Genomic DNA, 16,645 nt, shown 5'->3' with positions numbered 1-16,645 from the left:
ACTATTCAATTCAATTTATCAGCACCTTAGGGAAAGAAGTGTAGCCGGCAGAAACATGGCAAACTTAAACCAGATGACCACGTCAAGTCCACGGCCCACGAAGAAATCTTCGGGGTCCATGTCTTATATCAAAGCGGTTAACAACGTTATCACATATAAATCATGTATGGACTGGTGATATATAGTATATCTGCGAGGTATACCTGCGTATTGCCTCGTATCCTCGTGTCTGGTTGCCTACCCGGTATATATGGGTAGAAGATGGAGTCAGTCTAAGAGCTGAAAGGGGTTCATCAGTGATTTCCTGTGAAGGGTTACCTGTACACTGTATGGTTAAATTATGACCAACTCGGCACGACGAAGAAAAAGTGGCTCCCGTTTGGCGTTTAGGCACATGCTCTGACGTGCGTTCGTCTGTAAAGTGCTCCAATACATGGCAGGTCACTCGATGGAAAAAATGACATCCATTTCGATGTGCCATGCTTGCTTCAATTGACTGCTCCTGTCTGGGCATGCGTAACCTTGTAGTACTTCAGCCGTCGTGCTTCATTCGGATGGCATGGCGGCCAGGCGCCAAAAAGGTGTTACAGCTGAACGATCGTTATCACTACTTCATTAACCTTGCGAATGACAAGACCGTACAAACCAACCAATAACACTGAGGCATAGTCTGATGGCAGATCCGGAAGTGACGCGCACAATCCAGATAACAGAAAGTGATATATAGTGACTCTAGTCGACAAGGACTTTCAGTACAAGCACAAACACCGTGTACACCACCGTGCAAAACATTAGTCAAAGGCTATAGCTTCTTTGATCAGAATCAGGTCGTTTTGGGGGTAGCTTATAAGCTACATTCCCCTAAAAATCAGGCACACCGAAACAGAGACATTCATCTGATCAACATCATCAAGATAGGCAGTAAACATTTGCTTGCAGTGACGCCTTATAACCACAAATTCTTCCAAAGTATGCAACCATAACCAATAACCTTTCAGCTGTAACAACTCTTCTGTGCGTAGGTGTCATGCCACCCCAAATAAGCACGAGGGCTGATGCCACCCAACATTAGCAACGGTTAGGTTGTAACCAACCGCATTCCCCGCTCCACTGTCTTAGTGTCTGGAAAAGATTCGCCAACAAGGAACACAACAGCTCTATTGAGAACAAGCAATTGCGAAAATCACAAGGAGCATCACGATATGTACAGCGCACTTTTGACCTTGGATCCAGGTTGTCCGATTGGGGTTGGGTGATTACTGGAGCGAGGTGGCTCAACGGTTGGAGTTGGAATTTACTGACCGGAAGGTCCGTGGTACGAACCCGACCTCTGCCTCTTAACTTCCCCTGTCTAGGCTTGGGCGATCTGGCAGTGTCCCAGCCTCCGTGATTCCTTCTAGTGGCATCGCAGTTTGGCACGGGAGTGGTGCTACAGCTGAACACTTTTGGGTGGTTACTTCTACATGTCCGAACACTCATCATCGCCGGCCGTTGCTCCAATGACATATATGAGCACTGACTGCGCAGTTGGGTCATCTCTGCAAGACTCATTAAACATTAGTTAGATGAGTCCTGTGGTCCCAATCCAAGGAGGCAGCAGTTGCCGACCCGAATAAGTTTACTGTTAAGTGTCTTCATACTTCGTTGCCAGGACATACAACTCTCGGTCGGTTGCACTCAACAGAGGGTTTGGCGAAAGGGGCTTTGAGAGGCAGATGGTCTTCGGGCATGCGGAGTACATGTCCTGATTAGCGTAATCTATGAAGTGTGAGTGATTCATCTGCTGTGGAAGAGTTCCTTTTTCCTTTTTCCAGCTGCCATACCTCACAATTACTAAAATTACTGATCTGATGTTTCCACCAAACCTGACCAATGCTTCGGGGACATCTATGGTCGAAAACTGACACCTTCCGTATGTCCTCTGCGCGTACAGGCCACGCCACACTATAAACTCTGTCCTTGACACACAAACTCGCATCACGTCGGTGCCATAGATGTCGGAGGTTGTAAAAAGCTTCCCTGGCTCTTCCGGCTTGATGAATAATCTCACTTCCAACCAGTCCACCGTAACTGTCCACATAAACAGATTTATCGACCACGTCGATTGGCTTGTCTACAAACATGACATTTAAGTTTGAAGCCAAGTCATGTAGCAGCACTTTTCAGGTGTGAAACGCATGTCAAACCGTGCGACAGAGTAACTTAGGTTATTTAAAATTGTCTGCATTTAGGAAGGATCTGAACCAAGGAAAGCAATATCGTCTGCATACTCAATGTAAGTGATCGAGCGTACCGGGAGAATTTCTACCCTCGAGGTTTCAGAAGCAGGTAGAGAGATTCCAAGCAGCATATCAATGACAAAGTTGAAGAGAAGTAAAAGAAAAGCGACCTTGCCTTACACCACGCGATGAGGTGAACTCAGGAGAAAGACTCCAATATACTAGTATGCATCCACAAGAGTTCGCACACAGTGCCCCCATAAGGAACACGTTTGATCGCCATATACTGTTATTGATTCTGACGATGGACAGTATTAAAGGCAGCTTTTGAATCAAGAAAAAGGCAAACGTGGACCTCAGCGTCACGAATTCGTTTCAGCTTGGCAGCCTGGAGATACCTTACCCCTCCTCCTTCCTTCAGGTGGCATGGCGACTAGGCACCGGAATCGTGTTACAACTATACGAATAGTATTACCAATGTCGATTACCGGAAAATGGGGAAGCGCGAGAGACAGAGCCAAGTGTTGGAGACAACGGCATGATCAGTTTGTTCGGAAAACTGGAGAGCTACGTATTGATGGCGGTGTGTTTGATGCGAATTTATTGACCGGAATGTCCGTGGTTAGAACCCGACACTTCCATCTCGACTTCAGAGTCTATCCTTAAACAAACTAACAGTATCCCAGCCTCTGTGCTTCCTTCGGGTGGCGTGGCAGCTTGGCACCGAAAACTGAGCAATTTTTTAGGTCCACGAGCGCACTTAGTGCGTGATCGAGCCATTTCTTTTAGTGCCATGAACAAGTGATGAATCGAGACGCGGTGTTCTTACTCAAAAAGGCCGAAATTTTCCTCCCGAGTGAGTTTATTGGTCAGTGTTTTCCTTACCAGACCATAGATTGTCCCCCTTCAGCTTCTCCTACACAGCACGCAGATGAGTGAAACGACCTCAACGAGACACGGTCTTCTAGCATGCGGAGTGTTTACCAGGCTTTACAGTCAGAACCCACCCTAAGTTTGGCTAGAAACCTGAAAATTCGTTGGGATGAATTATGTTCGGAACTAGCGGATACATGTCTTCGAAATTTAAGCAGTGCCACTGTTCTGTTTAATATCCGATGTTTGAGCGGAACTGTAGCCCCGTGCCACAGGCGAAGTGCTCGACGCTGTACATAGACACGGCGATTCCGTTTCAGCAGGAATTGATATCCGAAAGCAGATTAGCTGAAACAGTCCAGAAGACGCGCCTGGTGAATTCGTTCGACTTAGAGACCTGTCAGCCTCCGGGTTTCTTAGCGATTTTTCCACCCTTTACGCGTCCCTAGAAAACGAGAAAAGCGATTATGAACGAATGCATGTTCAGTATCCACATAAGTGTTCAAAAGTAGTTAGTTATTGACCTGCGCCATAGGCAACCAATGGCAATGGGATCGATTATGGTCCGTGGCTGACACATTGTTGGAGGACACCATGTGACAAGACTTCGGTTATATAAGAACTTGTGCTATATAAAACCAGTCTGCGGTCAGCACATAGCTGGAGTGATCGTTCGCCAACGTACATACGTGCCGAGTACAATCCCAGATACACTATGGATTCACACGTATGTATTCAGGTTTTCGGCAACCATGCGATTTTTGTTTTTATCCCGACGTAACAAGGCATTCAAGGCGCCATAAGATTTGTCACCGGCGGTGTCAGAGCTACAGGTTGTTGAGGCGTAATCAGACGTGACAAACAAACAAACGATCAACTTCTCGGTTGAGATTCATTAATGGACGTTGCCAGATAAACCGTGCAGAGGCGAACAACAGTGAGCATGTAGTAAAGGGCCTTTCCGGCTGGTGACTGAGGACGATGCCGACCAGTGTAAATCTTGCCGCAAAGGTTTTGGATCTCCAGTGCGCTGCCGGAAGTGCGTGGAGTGATGGAATAGTTAGCTCACCCACTGCGCTTGCGTCTGACAGACAGCATACACCAATGTCAGGTAAGCCCATTGTGAGAGCAAGATCATCTTGTCTGTAGTACCTGCTTAGGAGCACGAACGTTCAAAGCTGCCAGAGACCGGGCTAAAAGATTGACTTCAAGGCACCTGTGGCTGCCGTCATCTACTGACCTGTAAATACTGTGGCCAAGACCAATGCAAGACGGGGTCGTCAGTCCTAACGGATGGACTTACAAGATTAGAATTAGTAAGGCGGAGGATGAAGAGAACGATTGTGGATGAGAAGAGGTGTGAGAAGTAGCCTGTTTCCAACTACTCGCTCTCATGTATGCAACAAGGTGATTAGACTGACAATACGACGAAACGACTAATATGGCAGGACAAGGCTTTTAATTGTAGGAAACATGGTTGTGTGCGGGTGTGGATACCGTCATATGACAGAAACTGGAGAATTGGCACCAGTCGCAGATTGTCTGCCTGCGCTATAAATGGGCATCTAGCCTTTGTGACAAGAAACCTTCACGGCATTTCCGATACAATTCCGATATGGCTGGAGGCTAACCGTAATCTTCGGACGTTATGATTCTTTCTTCAGGAATTCGACTTTCCCAATGCCAGCATTAGGAATGGGACGAATAAGACATCCGTCCCATTCGAACCCTGCTATGAAGCCGAAAGGACTCCACCTTTATTCTGATCCCATCAGCCTAATCGCAATAACGGGTCGACCGCGACTGGTATAGATGAAGCATCAGCTGCTGTGGAGGTATTCGGCAGAGACCAAGTTTCACCACAGCAAACGCCGCCACAGCCGAGAAACCTACCCCGCACCTTATTGGTCAAAAGAGACGACAGCCCTCTGGTGCAGTGCAAGGCGAGCGCCGGTTAGGGGCATTCAGTATTCGTACAATGTAGTTGAAATTCCGAAAGTTACGACGTGTTCCTGATGGACTAAAATAATCAAGCAATTGAGTTGAGAGTACCAATCCGAACGTTTGAGTCCCATTTAGGCATCCTGGGGTCTCGGTGATGCTGGGAAATCATCCCACACGACTATTCAGCATGAGGACCGTGTGCTTCAGTGAACAAAGAAATTTAGTGAGTGCAAACATATGGAGATGGATTAAAACGGTTTTTGGCTTGAGCACATAAGCAACAGAATTCAACCTTTTGGCGTAGAAAGCTTCACTTCATTGATAAACGTTTTGCAGTGGAGAGCATTTTGCGGATAATGAGCACACTGATTAGGCGAAAGTTTGGACGCAGCAGTAGCAAGCCGAAATTAGTTCCTCCAGAACATTAGAGTTTTAGAAATCACGAACTTCACGGAGAATTGGTTTAGGCAGGTTGCACTTTTAGTAATATCTTGCTTGTAGCATTTTGTTTGTATGCCATTGCAAGTTAACGCGATGAAGAACGAAAACAAATCTAAGCACAGTTCAAAGTTTCGTGGTGTGAGTTAAATATGATGAAACATCCAAACGATACCTCGTGCAAATTCCACCCTGGTAGACTGCGGAATAAAGTCTCATGTGTTGTATTCGTCACCCGTGGAATTGAATTTTGACCGTGGTTTTTGTGTCTCTTTTGCTTCCATCATAATATTAAGTATATCGCCAATTGGATGAACATTTTTTGTTTGAATACGAAAAACTACACCACACACTTGTACAATTTCACACAACACAAACGTGGTCACGTGCTTCGACTTCCTCTTCTGATTTCGCTCGCGCTTACAGCGGTCATTCGGGAGTCTCATGTGCTAACTCTGGTATAACAACACATCTGACCATCTCCGGAATTTATTATATGTAGGAACTGTTCAGAAGAAGACTCCTGGGCAACCATGATTGGGTTATTGTCTAATCGCTGACCTGGGCCAACGGCGAACTATTTCAAAGAGAGCAATTCTCAGTGAATCTTTTCCATTTGACCACTTTATCATTGTATACTCAATCTGGCGTCTTTATTTGTATTTCTTTGCCACATATTCTTAGCCGCATAAAGTAGCTTTTCGGGTATCCAGACCACTACAGAGCGAGTTTGTTTTGGTGAACCCGAGTGTTTCTAGATATTTAAAAAAACATTTTTCTCTAGTCGTACTTTTTTCTTTTGCCCGGTCATTATGGATGCAAGCTCCCATTCATCGGATTAACTCGAGATTGCAATTAGCAGGCGATAATTCCAGGGCGTGTTTTCACCGGGCGGAGGCTGCTTTTAGTAAACGACTAATCACTTCGCAAGTCACCCGTCTTTCCTATGTCGTCCAGCGCCTTTCTAGCGATGTAGCAACATAATTAGATCTGATGTAGTGTATCCTCAAGGAAAATCCCTATGACGCTCTTCGGTGGCTGTCATCAGTAGGACATGAAAGTTCTAAAACTAGATGCTGATTATTACGCCTTTGTGTCAACAGCGAAGCGTTACCCAAATAAAAACTACCAATTGTTTATCAAGCTCTTCTGAAAAGATGAGGGGGTTTTATTCACCACATTCGAACACGATGACAGGTTGCTGTAACACCTGCGGAACAGTATGCTTGCCAGCGCGAGGAATCGCATGAACAAGTGTATAATAATGCTTGGGACTGGGCTCTAGAAGGAGCGTAGACAACATGCGGAGGAAGGTCATTCCACGCAGCTACTACCCGAAATGGAAAACGTTTTGCAACATGAAGGTGTGCACCCGAGCTTGAAAATCCTCTTACCATGCCCCCGCTTGGTCAGTGCTGAAAAACCTGTTCGTCGAGTTTTGTTCAAACAGGGCGTAATTTAGTCCCCCTCGGGGGCGACGATACTCCAAGGGAAGGAGAGCAAGCATCGCGACGCGTGTTTCGTAGTCCACGGATTTGAGGCCGGCAACATTTTCGTGGCGGCTCACTAGACACGCTCCCTTGAATCCCGTAAGACTCGAGTTTGTGGAGCAGCTGGTCGTGTGGGCCATATGAAATGCTTCTGAGAAACCGAAAAGTGTGAGTCCTTTGTCCTTGACGTGGGTTAAAATGTCCATATTCACGAGCACGTTTGTCAGGCGAGAACGGTTTTGGAGAAATCCGTGTTGAGCTGTAGACATCAGGTCGCCGGGAGTAAGATGATCTAGGATAGCTAGCTTCGTAATGGGATCCACCAGCTCCAACTGCACCCTGGTGGGGCTTATAGGCCGGTAGCTGCCAGGCGATAGTCGGTCACCGGATTCGTAGATTGGCGTGACAATCGCTTCCTTCCGAGCAGAGATAAGGCGGCCTTCGTCAAGCGACTGACAAAACACCGAGCAGTAATGATCTGCCGGTGTAGACGACGTTTCTTTCAGGATCCTTGGATGGACTTCGTCGGGCCCCAAGGCGCAGATTGGGTTGATCTTGCGCAAGAGTTGACGAATTTCCTCCACCGTTAAGACCAAGTCTGTTGGAGGCTGCTCGTAGTTACGCCTTGACAAGCGTGGTTGTGATAAGGACGCTGGGACTGAATGCAGACCTGCAGCGTTACCTTTAAACTTCACATACCGTTGTTGAGCCACTCGTGGGTTCTACGTTCTTGTCCTTCAAGAAAGACACGGAGGGCTTGTTTCTGAGGCGATGTCTCACGTATTTGAACAGTGTGTTTCTGTTTTTCCGAGCGAGGTCCAGGATGGTAGCTTGTGTTCGTACGTTCAATTGCGGATTTCTGATTTGCAGCGGTTCCGCATTTTACGAAACGCCACCTCGCCTTCCGTGTCTCCTTAGTCCATGTTTTGAAATAAGTTGGGACCTCTTTTCCATAAGACACCGAATACTCTTAGGCAGCCTTCTGCTCATCCATCCGCGTGATGTTTTTTGGGAAGAACATCACGTCAGCCTCGTGAGCTTTCTGGATAACGGTTCTATATATGTCTTCCACCGAAGCTGGCCCCAGTTTAACTTGTTCAGGAAAGGTGCCCATGCCTAAGAAGTCTGTATGTCAGAAGTCTCGGAACCACGTTTGAGGTTCATAATTTCTGACCCAATGGCAGATGAGATCAAAGGTCATCACACAGTGGTCGCTGTCTAAGTGGAGCGTCAATTATTACCTGATCAACGAAGTTTCTCTCATTGGTGATGACCAAATCCAGGAGGGATGGTAGTTGACCAGCGCGGTACGCGGCGGGTGCAATGACCTGTTGAGTCCAAGCGCTCTGTTGAACGACTAGAATCAGCGCCGCTGTAAAAAGTCCGCCTGATCCGACGCGCTGGAGCTCTATCCAGGGGGCCTATGGAACATTGAATTCACATACCAGCGGGTGTGTGAACATGCAGCTGGAGGTGAATAAAGACGAAAACCGGACGGCGCACTCTCCTGAATGCCGAACCTCTCTTACGGATAAAAACAAGTGAAGTCATGTGTAGCACTGCCCATCATTAACCAAAGACCTCACCGACTAAGGTTGATTGGTGTTCGTCCACCATCTAAACACTCGGTGTTTCTCCCGTCGATCGTAACTGTGAACAACGCTGAAGAGCCCATCAGCTTGTGTGCAGACTCAGTGGTACATTAAATACCCTTTAGCGCCCTGCACCTCTTTCGGACTAATTATTCGCACAATTAAGTGGATGGAGGGTTTTTCAAAGAATAATTGGCCTACGACAAGCTCTAGGCCAAGGCTGCGGAGGAATCCTCAGAACTCATGATTATCGATGCCTATCACGGTTTGTCCCACTATTTCCGACTGCGGCTTTGTGTGTGGAGATCGCCAGCTACATTTTAACGGATGGTGGATGAGGAAGGGCATTGCTGTTGTCGCCATCCGCTTAGGCCATCCCATCGTCGCAGTTCCTAGTGTCGATAAACTGTTGCAGCGCCTTGATAATTTGCTTGGTCCTACTCAAGTTTACGAGTATTAGTGCGCCTACCTAATTAATGCGACCAGTACGGTCGATAAAAAGCCACCAGTAACACCGAGGGAGAGTATTGGATGGGCTGAGGTATATTAGTTCCCGGGGCAATCAGAAAGAGTGAGCCTTTCAGTCCCAAGTTAGGTCAGATTCTTTTTTGTCAGCGGACGTCAGGTCGCAATAAGATCGGCTGTCCCATTCGCCCATGCGTTGGGAGATTTTGGACATAATTTCGAAGGGGAACCGCTTTAGATATCATCGTATGAACGATGAGTTAGATGTGGCCTAAACCGATAGTACAGTCAGGGGAAAGAGCCTCATGGAACGATGTATGGATTTATCGCTTCGGGCGTGGATGATTCCTGGTTTTTTCGACTATAGCCGGATGCCATAAAACACAGAAGTACCGGTTTACAAGCGCAAGAACCCGAGCTGATAATCATTAGAAAAAACGAAGCCTTTGGTTGGTGAGTGTGCCAGTCCCTTACGGCTAAGGTTGAGATGTTTGTCATTTATTTTGGTGACTACGGTGCAGATGTGTCTATTGGGCTACAGGGTGAAAGTGATGGGAATCAGAAGTGAAATGAGGATTTAGTACCATGAAGTAGGGGGTTTTATACTAAGTGCCCTTCTATTCGATATATCTTCGCCACGGCTCTATCCATGAGAAAACTTTTGAAGACGTATATGGTGCTCGAACTCTAGGGGCTGAGTACATACCACGTTGGTTTATGATATCCTTGTATACACCACTCTTTAACGCTACCTTCGCGGCATTCGATAATGCGTATGATCAGTGAATCACGCATTGCAACGTCCGTGTACATAGGGATTCCTCACCACCAATAGTGTGGCTGAGTGAGCAAGCAGTACTTTTGCTTTCACGGCCTTAAATATGTGAGTGGGTCACATTTTTCCATTCAGAATGCCCTGAAAACGGCTTCCTTCTATCCATGAGAAAACTTTTGAAGACGTATATGGTGCTCGAACTCTAGGGGCTGAGTACATACCACGTTGGTTTATGATATCCTTGTATACACCACTCTTTAACGCTACCTTCGCGGCATTCGATAATGCGTATGATCAGTGAATCACGCATTGCAACGTCCGTGTACATAGGGATTCCTCACCACCAATAGTGTGGCTGAGTGAGCAAGCAGTACTTTTGCTTTCACGGCCTTAAATATGTGAGTGGGTCACATTTTTCCATTCAGAATGCCCTGAAACGGAAACGGCTTCCTGAAAACGAGAACCAGATTGACCACACATTTCGTTTGTACAAATGCAAACAATAAATAAAAATACATAATTCACTGGAGGTGGTTCTATAACTTTCAGGCGTGGGGATCGTAGACAGATAACATGTATGGGTAAAAAGGACCGCCGATTGCCGTTGAATAAAGCTATCACGTACAACTGAGGCCCCACAATAAGCGTCAGGCATAGGTGATGGCCAGGTAGTTGCGGTAGGTGGTCGAGGCAAACGACCTCGCGGATGTTCATCATGATGAAAGGCAATAACCAACCATATTTACCAAAGATTTGGTTGTGCATTACGACGAATTCCATCTGACTGGTGCCATTACTTTTGGTGGGTAATACGCATGCAGATATCTGAGGGAATTGCAGTATCCACTGATAAGTTTTCTATTTGCGAGAATGACGATTATTCACAGGAGTGCAAACTCGCTTCACTACTGCACACTGCCCCATGTTGTTATCCAATACTATGATTCTCAATATGAAGCGTGCGCTAGGGTTCACAAAACAAACTCGCTCTGTAGTGGTCTGGATACCCGAAAAGCTACTTTATGCGGCTAAGAATATGTGGCAAAGAAATACAAATAAAGACGCCAGATTGAGTATACAATGATAAAGTGGTCAAATGGAAAAGATTCACTGAGAATTGCTCTCTTTGAAATAGTTCGCCGTTGGCCCAGGTCAGCGATTAGACAATAACCCAATCATGGTTGCCCAGGAGTCTTCTTCTGAACAGTTCCTACATATAATAAATTCCGGAGATGGTCAGATGTGTTGTTATACCAGAGTTAGCACATGAGACTCCCGAATGACCGCTGTAAGCGCGAGCGAAATCAGAAGAGGAAGTCGAAGCACGTGACCACGTTTGTGTTGTGTGAAATTGTACAAGTGTGTGGTGTAGTTTTTCGTATTCAAACAAAAAATGTTCATCCAATTGGCGATATACTTAATATTATGATGGAAGCAAAAGAGACACAAAAACCACGGTCAAAATTCAATTCCACGGGTGACGAATACAACACATGAGACTTTATTCCGCAGTCTACCAGGGTGGAATTTGCACGAGGTATCGTTTGGATGTTTCATCATATTTAACTCACACCACGAAACTTTGAACTGTGCTTAGATTTGTTTTCGTTCTTCATCGCGTTAACTTGCAATGGCATACAAACAAAATGCTACAAGCAAGATATTACTAAAAGTGCAACCTGCCTAAACCAATTCTCCGTGAAGTTCGTGATTTCTAAAACTCTAATGTTCTGGAGGAACTAATTTCGGCTTGCTACTGCTGCGTCCAAACTTTCGCCTAATCAGTGTGCTCATTATCCGCAAAATGCTCTCCACTGCAAAACGTTTATCAATGAAGTGAAGCTTTCTACGCCAAAAGGTTGAATTCTGTTGCTTATGTGCTCAAGCCAAAAACCGTTTTAATCCATCTCCATATGTTTGCACTCACTAAATTTCTTTGTTCACTGAAGCACACGGTCCTCATGCTGAATAGTCGTGTGGGATGATTTCCCAGCATCACCGAGACCCCAGGATGCCTAAATGGGACTCAAACGTTCGGATTGGTACTCTCAACTCAATTGCTTGATTATTTTAGTCCATCAGGAACACGTCGTAACTTTCGGAATTTCAACTACATTGTACGAATACTGAATGCCCCTAACCGGCGCTCGCCTTGCACTGCACCAGAGGGCTGTCGTCTCTTTTGACCAATAAGGTGCGGGGTAGGTTTCTCGGCTGTGGCGGCGTTTGCTGTGGTGAAACTTGGTCTCTGCCGAATACCTCCACAGCAGCTGATGCTTCATCTATACCAGTCGCGGTCGACCCGTTATTGCGATTAGGCTGATGGGATCAGAATAAAGGTGGAGTCCTTTCGGCTTCATAGCAGGGTTCGAATGGGACGGATGTCTTATTCGTCCCATTCCTAATGCTGGCATTGGGAAAGTCGAATTCCTGAAGAAAGAATCATAACGTCCGAAGATTACGGTTAGCCTCCAGCCATATCGGAATTGTATCGGAAATGCCGTGAAGGTTTCTTGTCACAAAGGCTAGATGCCCATTTATAGCGCAGGCAGACAATCTGCGACTGGTGCCAATTCTCCAGTTTCTGTCATATGACGGTATCCACACCCGCACACAACCATGTTTCCTACAATTAAAAGCCTTGTCCTGCCATATTAGTCGTTTCGTCGTATTGTCAGTCTAATCACCATGTTGCATAGAGCGAAGCGAGTAGTTGGAAACAGGCTACTTCTCACACCTCTTCTCATCCACAATCGTTCTCTTCATCCTCCGCCTTACTAATTCTTGTTAGTCCGAGAATGAATTTATGATTTATCTGAGAACCTTATTGTTAAGAAAATAATAAACGGGGACGGGGAAGGACTTCGTGCTAGCTTCCGGCATTCCGAGGTGGGCTTACCTGACAGTGGTGTATGCTGTCCGTCAGGAATAAGAATTTATGATTTATCTGAGAACCTTATTGTTAAGAAAATAATAAACGGGGACGGGGAAGGACTTCGTGCTAGCTTCCGGCAGTCATTCCGAGGTGCCTACACCTCCAGATATTCACTCAGGCAATCTGGATAGAAACTGACAACCAGAACGCCATAGACGTATCTTATGGTGTCTCTAACCAGGCGCAGTGTGGATCACGTGGTCTCCATCCGACAGCAACGTCAGCACTCAGGCGTTTTTCGTAGTGTCTTTCATGTTCCTCCGCTATGTCAGGAGTTGGCCGTCTCTCTGCTTATGCCACTGTGACTTGGTCATAGAAAACCCCACTCTCTTCGGCAGACGATGGTTGGGCATACGTAACACGTCCCAACCAACGCAGCCTCTGGTGCTGGACACATTCTTCAATGAAAGTACCCGTTACACAACCGAAAACTCGCCTTGTAATTGCCTCATTATGGATACGCCGATACCAACCCACCCGAGCTATGGTTCTGAGAAAACGATTGTCGAAAACCTGAAGACGTCTCGGCTCCGCTGCTCGAACAGGCCAATTCTCACAGCCATACAACAAGACAGCCCATACTGTAGCTTGATACACACCTCCCTTGAGATTCAGGGATACACCACTCTGACGTCATAGGTGTCTCAAATTAGCAAACGCGACCCGGGCATTGAAATCATCTGTCACACTACAATCAGAGCTAATACAGATTCCAAGATACGTAAAACGCTTTACAACTTCTAGTACCTCTCCCTGGTTGTTAAATGGTGCGTTCAGTAACTGCATGTTCACGGCCACGATGTTGCACTTTGTGGGCGCAAAGTGCATACTGACTTTGGTCAGTTCATCCAAAAACACCAGCGCCTTCTCCCCCTCTTCGAAGATGAGATCGATATCGTCTCCATACTCCAGATCCACAAGTTTTTTCACAGACTATTTGAACACCATGGTTTTGGAGACCCTCCGGCGTTCGTCTCATTATCTGATCGATCACGAAATTAAAAGGAACGGAGAGATTGGGCATCCTCGACGGATACCACTTTGTGTACGGATGCTTTTGGAGAGCTCGCCGTATACTCTCATACGTTCAGATGTCTGACAACACAAAGAACTTATTATCTTTACAAACTTCCGGGGTATTCCCTTGAGGGCAAGCTTGTCAAGAAGAAAAAACCGGTCAAGCGAATCGAACTCTTTTGGAAACCCAGGAATACTAAAATTGTGGGTCACTTATCCGTATGGTGTTGTTCTACCATTTGATGGAGTGTGGAGATTTGGTCAACGGAATCCCTATTCAGCTAAACTTCCGCTTGCTGCTCTCGAGTCATTGTCTCACGAGCCACCTTAAGGCGACGAAGCATAATCGACGCCAACAGCTTTGTTACGAGTGAGATGAAACTGACCCCCGTGGTTGTCACACTCGCTATGAGCCCCTTTTTTGAAAATAGGCACCTGGTGACACCTGAAGACACCTTGATGTAGAACCCTGGGCGGTGAACATGAAACCGCCTACGGCCTTAAAGGTTCATGACTGTTCTCCCAAGTGCTACCGAGCCTCTGGTCCAGGTGGCCTCCCACTCGCGTTGTTCAGAGATGTGGGTGAACTCCTCAGTCAGCGCTTGTCTGATCTGCTTGCCTGCATTCTGGAGAGGCTATTCAAGACAACGGGGGAGAGTCGGTGGTATTTCCCATTTTCAAAAAAGGGCTCGTAGTGAGTGTGATAACCACGGGGGGATCAACTTGACCCCGATTGTAACGAGACTGTTGACGTTGCTTATGCTTGACAGCCCTGAGATGTTTAGAATGAGTCCGAGAACGAGTTAGAACAGAGTCCAGGTTTTCGAGGATAAGCAACGTTTTACTTGTCTATGAACAAGCGTACATGAGCTGAAATGTACATAAAAAGGTTCAGTACGAGTATATGTGGTAAGTATAAGAATAAGCACACAAAAATCATGACATTCACCCCGACAATGTTTGAATAGGCACATATGAGCTGACGTAGACAGGAAGTGATGTACTGAATCAAGCTTCTCTGTTCCTCAAACTATAAGGCTGAATGCGTCGCTGTTGTTCTAGAATCCCAGGATAACTCGGTTGGTGTTCGAAGGACGGTACAGAAGAAGATTCAGATGCTTGAGAGATATCGGGCTGACGTCCGGTTAGTTCAGTCGTATCTGGGTGTTCAGTATCCTCGTTGGATTCAGACAGATTGAGAACATTGTCAGTTGTATTCTGAACCGTTGGGGATAGACGGCGAAGGGACACGGTTTCGACTCTTGCGTCTCGATGAGCAATGTTTGCGTAGTGTGGGTTGCAGTTCAGAAGGTCAACTTCTTCTACTAGTGGTTGGTACTTGGATGACCTGTCACCTCGTTGTAGCAGAACTGGACCAGGGGTGGTCAACCAAGATGGCAACGATATTCCAAATGTTGAGCGACGTGCGTATTGGAACAAACGTTCGTGTGGAGTACAGTTAGTGACTGTACATAACAATGATCGGAGGCTGTGTAGAGCATCAGGGAGTACTGATTCCCAACGGGAAGGCGGGAGATTGTGAGATTTCAGCGCTAAGCTTATTGTTTTCCAGAGAGTACCGTTGAGACGCTCAACTTGACCGTTACACTGTGGATTATAAGCTGATGTATGACTCATAGCAACACCTTTCTCCAGAAGAAAGCTATTGATCTCAGACGACATGAACGATGAGCCTCTGTCGGAATGGATATAGGCTGGCATTCCGAACAGACAGAAGATTTGTGTGAGACAGTCAATCACAGTTGCCGAGGTCATATCCGCACACGCAAATGCAAATGGGAATCTAGAGAACTCGTCAATTATAGTGAGTAAGTAGCGGTTGCGTGTATTAGATGGCAAAGGACCTTTAAAATCCAAACTCAGACGTTCAAAAGGTTGTGTTGCTTTAATGAGTCTACCAGAGGATTTCCAAAATCTTGGCTTCAGTTCAGCACACACTTTGCAGGAGGAAATGACGCGCTTGACATCTCCAACGGAGTAGGGGAGATTCTTGCAACGCACAAAATGAAACATACGGGTAATGCCTGGATGACGGAGGGAGTTATGGAGCCTCCGAGTTGGTTTCGTGACAGTGTCTGCGACATGATTGTCCTTGCCAGGTCGGTATATGACATCATATTTGTGCTCGGACAACTCAATCATCCATCGTTGTATCTTGTCGTTTTTCATTTTACCCTTCTGTCCACCGCATGAATTGAATGTGACTGAACGCTGATCGGTGATCAATTTGAAGGGTCTTCCGAGTAGATAGTGCCGCCATTTCCTGATGAATTCAAGCGTAGGCCGCAGAATGATTCTTCTCGCTCGGATTGAGTGTCCTCGAGAAAAAAGCTACCGGCCGACGGTTTTGCCTTAGGGATGCGGCTATAGCCACATCGGAGGCATCCCTTTCAACAACCAAAGGCTCGTTATAATCTATTGTTATTAGTGTAGCATTTTCTAGTTCGTTCTTTAGGTTGTCGAGAGCCAACTCGACGTCGGCAGGTAGGGGGAATGTTTTATTCTTTACCAGTTTGTTGATTTTGTTAGAAAAAGGGGAAATCCAATTAGCGTAATATGCAAACATACCGATGACACGTTGCATTTCCGTGGTAGTACGCCGAGGAGGTAACTGACGGATGGGTTCCATGCGTTCAGGGTCTGGCTTTATGACACCCTTTGAAACCTCATAACCTAGGAGGTTGATGACTTTTAAAGAAGTGACTGTTTTGTCATCATTGAGAGTGATTCCATACTTCCTCGTAGATCGTGTTCCTCTTGGGTCTTGCCACAAATAGTCACATTGTCTATGTAGGCATACGTGCTTTTCAGCTTTTCAGTCGTAATGATATTGTTAATAGTTCGCTGAAAACACGCAACACCGTTTGTGACACCGA

This window comes from Opisthorchis viverrini, assembly GCF_000715545.1.
Source record: "Opisthorchis viverrini unplaced genomic scaffold opera_v5_524, whole genome shotgun sequence".
NCBI classification, from domain to species: Eukaryota; Metazoa; Platyhelminthes; class Trematoda; order Opisthorchiida; family Opisthorchiidae; genus Opisthorchis; species Opisthorchis viverrini.
The sequence above is the reverse complement of the archived record's forward strand: the minus strand, read 5'-3'. Positions refer to the sequence as shown.